The sequence below is a fragment of the Nomascus leucogenys genome, chromosome X (genome assembly GCF_006542625.1).
Source record: "Nomascus leucogenys isolate Asia chromosome X, Asia_NLE_v1, whole genome shotgun sequence".
Lineage (NCBI taxonomy): Eukaryota > Metazoa > Chordata > Mammalia > Primates > Hylobatidae > Nomascus > Nomascus leucogenys.
The window spans coordinates 82,516,850-82,525,345 of record NC_044406.1 but is presented as its reverse complement, the minus strand read 5'-3'; the positions used below and the strand labels follow the sequence as shown (position 1 = coordinate 82,525,345).

Below are 8,496 nucleotides of genomic sequence, written 5' to 3'. Positions count from 1 at the left end.
TGCCTTAGAGATTTGTAGAACTTTGAACTTGTGAGAGATGACTAAGGGTATCTGGCAGAAGAAATTTCTAAGCAGCAAAACATTCAAGAGGTGACTTGGGTGCTGTTAAATTCATTCCATTTTATAAGGGAAGCAGAGGATAAAAGTTTGGAAAATTTGCATTCTGACAATGTGATAGAAAAGAAAATCCCATTTTCTGAAAAGAAATTTAAGCTGGCTGCAGAACTTTGCATAAGTAACAAGGAGCTGAATGTTAATTTCCAAGACGATGGGGAAAATGTCCCCGGGGCATGTCAGTGGTCTTCATGGCAGTCCTTCTCATCACAGGCCTAGAGGTTTAAGAGGAAGAAATGGTTTCATGGTCCAGGCCCAGGGGCCCTGTGCTGTGTGCAGCCTAGGGACTTGGTGTCCTGTGTCCCAGCCACTCCAGCTATGACTAAAAGGGGCCAAGGCACAGCTCAGACCCTGGCTTCAGAGGGTGCAAACCCCAAGCCTTGGCAGGGTCCATATGGTGTTGAGCCTGTGGGTGTACAGAAGTCAAGAATTGATGTTTGGGAACCTCAGACTAGATTTCAGATCGTGTATGAAAACGCCTGGATGCCCAGGCAAAAGTTTCCTGAAGGGACTGGGCCCTCATGGAGAACCTCTGCTAGAGCAGTGCTGAAGGGAAATGTGGGGTCAGAGACCCCACACAGAGTCCCTACTTGGGCACGGCCTAGTGAGCTGTGAGAAGAGGGCCACCATCCTCCAGATCCCAGAATGGTAGATTCACCAACAGCTTGCACTGTGTGCCTGGAAAAGCCTCAGACACTCAATGCCAGCCTATGAAAGCCACCGGTAGGGTGGCTGTACCTTGCAAAGCCACAGGGATGGAGCTGCCCAAGACCATGGGAACCTACCTCTTGCATCAGTGTGACATGGAGTCAAAGGAGGTCATTTTGGAACTTTAAGATTTGACTGCCCTGCTGGATTTTGGACTTGCATGGGGCCTGTAGCCCCTTTCTTTTGGCTATTTTTTTTTTTTTTCATTTGGAGCAGCTGTATTTACCCAATGTCTGTACCTCCATTTTATCTAGGAAGTGACTAACTTGCCTTTGATTTTACAGGCTCATAGCCTGAAGGGACATGTCTTTTCTCAGATGAGATGTTGGACTCTGGACTTTTGAGTTAATACTGAAATGAGTTAAGATTTTGGGGGACTGTTGGAAAGGCATGATTGGTTTTGAAATGAGAAGACATGAGATTTGGGAGGGGCCAAGGTGGAATTATATGGTTTGGCTGTGCCTCCACCCAAATCTCAACTTGAATTATATCTCCCAGAAGTCCCACATGTTGTGGGAGGGACCCAGTGGGAGGTAATTGAATCATGGGGGCTAGTCTTTCCCATGCTATTCTCATGATAGTGAATAAATCTCATGAGATGTGATGGGTCTATGAGGGGTTTCTGCTTTTGCTTCCTCCTCATTCACTCTTGCCACCACCATATAATAAGTGCCTTTCACCCTCTGCCATGATTGTGATAACTTCCCCAGCCATGTGGAACCGTAAGTCCAATTAATCCTTTTTCTTTTGTAAATAGCCCAGTCTTGGGTTATGTCTTTATCAGCGGTGTGAAAACAAACTAATACAATCTTACGCCCTGACTAGCCTAACGCTTAGTAATCTTAATTCCTAGTATAAAACCTAATATTGTTTAACATAAAATGTGTGAAAGAAAAATAAATATTGGGTCCCCCAAATTACTGAACTAAAGAGGAAAGTCAAGTTGGGAACTGCTTAGGACTAACCTGCCTCCCATTCCATTCAAGGTCAACCCTCTGCTCACTGAGATAAATGCATATCTGACTGCCTCCTGATATGGTTTGACTAGGTACCTACCCAAATCTCATTTTGAATTGTAGCTCTCATAATTCCCACATGTTGTAGGAGGAATGCAGTGGGAGATAATTGTATCATGGAGGTGATTTCCCCCATATTTTTCTTGTGGTAATGAATAAGTCTTCTGAGAGCTGATGTTTGTATAAGGGGAAACCCTTTTCACTTGGTTCTCATTTTCTCCCTTGTCTGCTACCATGTAAGACATGTCTTTGGCCTTTTGCCATGATTGTGAGGCCTCTCCAGCCATGTGGAACTGTGAGCTCATTAAACCTCTTTTTATTTATAAATTACCCAGTCTTGGATATGTCTGTATCAGTAGTGTGAGAACGAACTAATACACCTCCTTTGGAGAGGCTAATCAGAATCTCAAAAGAATGCAACTATTTGTCTCTTATCTAACTATGACCTGTAAGCCCCCATTCCATTTTGAGTTGTCCCACATTTGCTTTGAGTTGTCCCGCCTTTCTGGACCCAACCAATGTTCATCTTACATATGTTGATTGATGTCTCATGTCTCTCTAAAATGTATAAAACCAAGCTGTGCTCTGATCACCTTGGGCAGATGTCATCAAGACCTCCTGAGATTGTGTCAGGGGTGCACATCCTCAACCTTGGCAAATAAACTTTCTAAATTAACTGAGACCTGTCTCAGATATTCAGGGTTCATACATGACTTTAAGATTTCAAATTATTGGAGAAAAGTTTGAGACTAAAGTTACTAAATTAATCTTACCAACGATTACTACAGTCATGTGAACTGAAGTCTGTGAGCTAGCTTCTATTAATTTGATAAACACTTTTCTTTTAGCCAGTTAATTAGAGTTCTCTCATACGATTAACAGAGGAATATCATTTCCACAACACACGTAAAACATATTGACATAGAAGACCCAGACAGAGGCAGATCTTATAGATTTAAAATTTTTCATTTGCCTATTTTCAAACATGTTCTAGCTCCTGCTACAGACTACTAATCTCTTGATTATCTGTCCCATGTCCTAAACAATTGTTAACTAGGCAACTCTAAATTTGCATCTCCAAAGACATGACTTAGGTTTAAAAAAAGGTAGAAAACGTACATCTCAAAGGCATAGAGTTAGATGTAAACAAAAGTAAGATCTGTTATGTAAACTTTAAAACATTGTTTATTCCCTAGTTAAAATTTCTAGTGGTTTAGGTGTGGAGACACAGCTGCTTTACAAAAAAAAAACAAAACAAGATTTTATTTAAAGATGAAAATTTTCTATACAAAGAGATTTATTTAAATGATTTGGCTTTATAGATGGTCTTTTCAACTTAGCTTTACTAGATTACTAACTTTAGGGTGAAGCCCTTTAAGAAACAGGGCCAAAAAAGCATGCAGGTTTTAGGGCTTGCATAATGACGTTTTTATCTAAATGTTCAAATAAATGAGTTGTTCCCTGTAGTGTAGCAGGATGAGCCACAGACAAAACCTCTCAGACACCGAGTTGTAGAAGGAAGGGCTTTATTCAGCTGGGAGCATCAGCAAGCTACTGCCTTAAAATCCGAGCTCCCCGAGTGCACAATTTCTGTCCCTTTTAAGGGCTCACAACACTAAAGATTTCACATGAAAGGGTTGTGATTGATTTGAGCAAGCAAGCGGTAGTGACAGGGGCTGCATGCACCAGTGGTCAGAGTGAAACAGAACAGAGCAGGGAGTTTCACAATGTTCTTCCATACAATGCCTGAAATCTTTGGGTAATGTCAGGTTCTAAGTCATGAGTTGATTTTTAACTACTAGGTTTAGGCCAGGCAGGCCCAGGCCTGGTTTTGGGCCTGGCGCCGGGCTGCCTGTCTTTGATTTCACTTCCTTGTTTTTTTCTTAAAACAGGTACTGAGTATAAAACAATATAAAACAATATGAGAGGGTCTCTCTCTTCCCTCAGTAGTAATGGCCATTTTCTATAAATTTTGCTCAGCCATCCCTAACGTTGTCATTCTCATCTGCCACTACACACACCAAGGTCAAATTTTGTAACAGTACAAAATAATCTCTAGAACCCATCAAAGCCAAAGAGATCAGGTAATGCTATATAAGAAAGCAGAACTTTAGACCTGAATGAAATCTGCCATGACACTTGAAACTCCGCAAAGAAAGAAGAATATTCTCTCTTTGTTAAGGGGTCTGATTCATTAGAAGCCTTTGCTAGATTTTTTGCTCACTTGGTACTAAAGATGAAAAAAGAGATATGAGAAATAGGGTAAAAGAAAAATAAATTTGAAAAAATTTAAAGAAAGAAAACAAAAAATGCACAGTTTTTTAAAAATATTTTTTTTTCGGCAGTCGTGGGGAATTTTAGTAAATTCAGAAGCCTTGTTTTCCATAATTTGGAATTCTCACTCAGATTTGACCAAGTCAGGTAGGGTTTGTCAAACCTGATGAGTGAAATACTTGTGAAAAAATAAATATATCTTGGGATCCTCAAATCACTAAGCCAAAAGAAAAGTCAAGCTGGAAACTATGTCAGGTAAACCCGCCTTCCATTTTATTTCTAAATAAAATAGCTACAGAGATAAGAAGCTACATATCTCCCTCGCAATTTGCCCACAAGGAAATTCCTTGTGGACAAAGTGTTCCCAGAATAAGCTTGGTCTGGCTGCATGTCCTCACAACCCAATAACGAGAAGCAGATGAATTGGGAAAGAAAAGAGTTTATTGCTGTAACTGGTTATAGAGAGAAGGTCAGAGATAGTTTCAACAGATCAACTCAAAGTGTTACAATTTCCTTAGTGCTTATATAGGTTGGGGTTATGTGCCTACCTACAGCATCGCATTCGCCTAAGTTTATAGTAACTAATTTTGTTTTAACTAGAAGGTCAGAGGCCAAAAATGCTTTTTACGTCTGATCAAGCTGTGAGGGTCCCGGTATTTTCAAGGTCTGTCTCCTAAAGTCTAATTAATGAGGACTGTGGTACCGGAGTGATTAATTTCTATCTTACCTTATTTGCAGTTTGGTCCAGAGAGCTGCCTTAGACTCCCCAGTAAATCTATTCAAACAGCTGCCTCTGTTACCTTGACTCATCTCAGATGTCATCGACCTGAGATGGCTCCTGGCACAGGGAATGTAAGGCTGTCTCCATTATTTTGGCACAAGGAATGTAAGGCTGTCTGCATTATTTTGGCACAAGGAATGTAAGGCTGTCTCCATTATTTTGACTTGCTCCAGGTTAGGGAGAAGCCTGTGCAAGGCTCCTACTGACCACATGTTTCATTTTTAGCTTCGATGTCTGGGCATTTATCTCCCTTAGTTTAATTATTTGCTCAATGTTAAGACAGCGCTGTGAAAATTTGTTGGTGTAACTGGGTTGCTATGCAGCAGGCCTGTCTGTGTGACTTTCATGCAGGCCTGTCTGTGTGATTGTCAGGAAGTATTGCCTGCCACAAAAGGACAGACAGAACTCAAAGTCACCATCCTGAGGCTCACCTGAGACAAACACATACCTGATTGCTCTCTTTCCCCTAATGTTTATGTAAAGATGCAGATTCACTGAGCCAGACTAAATTGTGTATTCAGTGGAAGGTTTATCAAGGACTCAAAAGAATGCAATGCTTATCTACTTCTACCCTGGAAGCCCCTACTTCAAGTTTTCCCACCTTACTGGACCAAGCGAATGTACTTCTTACACATATTGATTGATGTCACATGTCTCCCTAAAATTTATAAAAGCAAATTGTACCCCCGACCACCTTGAACACATATTGTCACGACTCCCTGACCTTGACAAAAGAGACTTTTTAAATTGACTGAGACCTGTCACCAATTTTTGGGTTAACATACTAAAACATAACAAAACCAAAACAAAAAATATGATTCCGGAGCACTCTAATAATAAAAAATTAAGACCAGCTGTCTGTCAATCTTAAATTTTAGACATTATGGGAAATTTTCAAGACAAAATTCCAATTCAGCTACTTACCTAAGAATGAAGCCCTGACTGAAGACTGCTCTATACAATCTTAGAAGCAGGAAAAATTCAAACTCTCCATTCCTGTTGGAAGTGAGCTGAAACTTCAAAAAAGAGTTGTTTGCCATCCATCATCACAGAAGCAGGAAAATTCATCTTCCTTGTCGAAAATAAGTGAAAGTCCAGAAAATGTTTTTTAAAGCAAAATAAGCCTTATATATCAACAAAGATTTGGAAGATCAGGAATTCTCTGGAGGAGAGAGCTCCTGAATCTCAGCAAATAGTCCTATTGGTTTGAGAAATAAAGATATTCCAAGCTAGTACCAAGCACCAATAGATTTGTCAAAGGTCAAGGCAACCTCCATTCAGTCTCTTCTATTGGTTGCCAATTTGTAAACCAGAAAGTATATGAGACGGGTCTCAATCAATTTGAAAATTTATTTTGCCAAGGTTAGGGACATGCCCAGAATAAGAAACATGTAATCACAGAAACAATCTTTGGTCTGTGCCTTTCTCCAAAGATGAATTTGAGAGCTTCAATATTTAGAAGAAAAAAGTAAGCTGGAGGAGAAAGAAGAGTGTGGTAATCCACATGATGAAAGGGAAAAGAAACAGGTAGAGGAATAGTAAATTATGTATGTCTCAAACTCAGTAAATCAGCACTTTACATAAGATACAGTGAACATAGAGTAGCAACCTGTGGAGATATTTAACCTTTTATCTGTAGGTATCTGCTTAGGAACAAAATGAAGGCAGTTAATTGGATGACTCAGCTTTCAGTGTATTTTTTTTTTTTTAAACTTTGGCATAGTTAATTGGGGTCCTGAGTTTTTATTTTTTTGCCAGAGCATAGATTTCAGTCCAGATCTAGAAGTCTGAAAACCAGAAGCCCTGAGGGTATGGAAGTTCAGGTAGAGTCAGCAGTCAGGTAGAGTGCTAATTCAACCTTCTTCCTTTTTGTACTATTTAGTACTTAAACAGATTATATGATGGCCCTCTGCTTTGCTTAGTCCAGCAATTCAAATGCTAATTTTACTCGGAAACACCTGCAGAGACATTCCCGGAAATAATGTTTCATGTGCTATTTGGGCATCCCATCAGCCAGTAAAGTTGACACATAAAATTAGCCATCAAATCAGATATATTGGACTAGATCCTAACCATGTGACCTCACTTAATCTTAATTATCTATTTAAAGAGCCTATTTCCACACACAATCATATTTTAAATGGGTACTGGGTAATGAGACTTCAACATATGAATTTTAGAATGACACGATTTACTCCATAACAATTGAAGATTTTAACATCGTTCTAGCAGTAATTGACAGATTTATCAGGCAAAAAGATTGCAAGGATATAGTTGAACTTAATAGCCTTATCAATCAAGTGGATGCATTTGACATGTATAGGATTTTTTTATCCAACAATAGCGAAAATACATTCATCTCAAGCCACATGGAACATTCAGCAAGAGAGACCACATTTTGGGTCATAAATCACCAGGCATGCAAGATAATTCAACATTTAAAAAGCAATCAAATTTAGTCAACTGATCTTTGACAAAAAAGAAAAGATAATTCAGTGAAGAAAGCATAGTCTCTTCAACAACTGCTGCTGGAACAACAGAATGTCCTTATGCAATAAAATGAATATTTTATTTTCACCTGAGTTTCAGGTGACTACTTATACCTGAGTTTCAGGAACAAAATAAACCTTAGATATCAACAAAACATTCAGGAACGAGAAACTCAGGTGTAAGTACTGTCTAGAGCCGGGGAGTGTTGCTCCCAGCAAAAGAGCCCAAAATATAAGTTAAATTAACCCATACTTTGTGCAGATCACTGGAGAGAAAACACAAAGAGTTTATAGAAAGGTGAAGCAGACACTGAGGCTGAAGAGAAAGGAGGCTTGGAACCCTGCATGGGTTTACCAAATGCTAGGGCTAGTTCCAGGCTTTGAATGGCTGGAATTCAAAAAGCCGGAGTGTCTTCCCACTTTCAAATCAGTCGTTTAGTTTCCAGAGGTATGGAGGATGGAGCTGATTGAAATTACTTAAATAAAAGACATAGAATTTAGAAGCTGAATTGCAAGGAAGCTTATCAAGATTCAGGAGAAAGTTAAAAGCCAATCCAAGAAATCCCAGGAAGTGAATAAAATGACTCAGGATCTAAAAGGAAAAAAATAGCCATTTTAGAAAAGAACCAAAGTGAACTTCTAGAACTAAAAAAATCACTACAAAAATTTTATAATACAATCAGAACTATTAACAGCAGAATAGACCAAGCTGAGGAAAGACTCTCAGTGCTCACAGATTGATTAATCAAATAAACTCAGACAAAAATGAAAAAAAATTCTAATAAACAAAACTGAAGCAAAATATAGGATTAAGTAAAGAGACAAAAACTATGTCTCATTGGCATTTCTGAGAAAAAAGAGAAAGTAAGGAACTTTGAAAAAATATGTTTGAGGATACAGTCCATGAAAATATCTTCAATCTTGCTAAAGAGGTTGACATACAAAGTCAACAAATACAGAAAACCCCTGCAAGATAATGTACAACCAAATTACCCCACAGGCATATAGTCATCAGACCGATCAAGGTCAAAGTGAGAGAAAAACTCTTAAAGGCAGCTACATAGAAGGATCAGGTCACATAAAAAGACAACCCCATCAGGCTAGCAGTGGATAT

The 8,496-nt window shown here is 39.1% G+C and overlaps 1 pseudogene; it reads left to right on the top strand.

Annotated features, from left to right (window-relative positions):
- The first annotated feature begins 4,729 nt into the window (after nucleotides 1–4,729).
- LOC115833218 overlaps nucleotides 4,730–8,496 on the top strand; it is a 54,203-nt pseudogene continuing 50,436 nt past the window's right edge.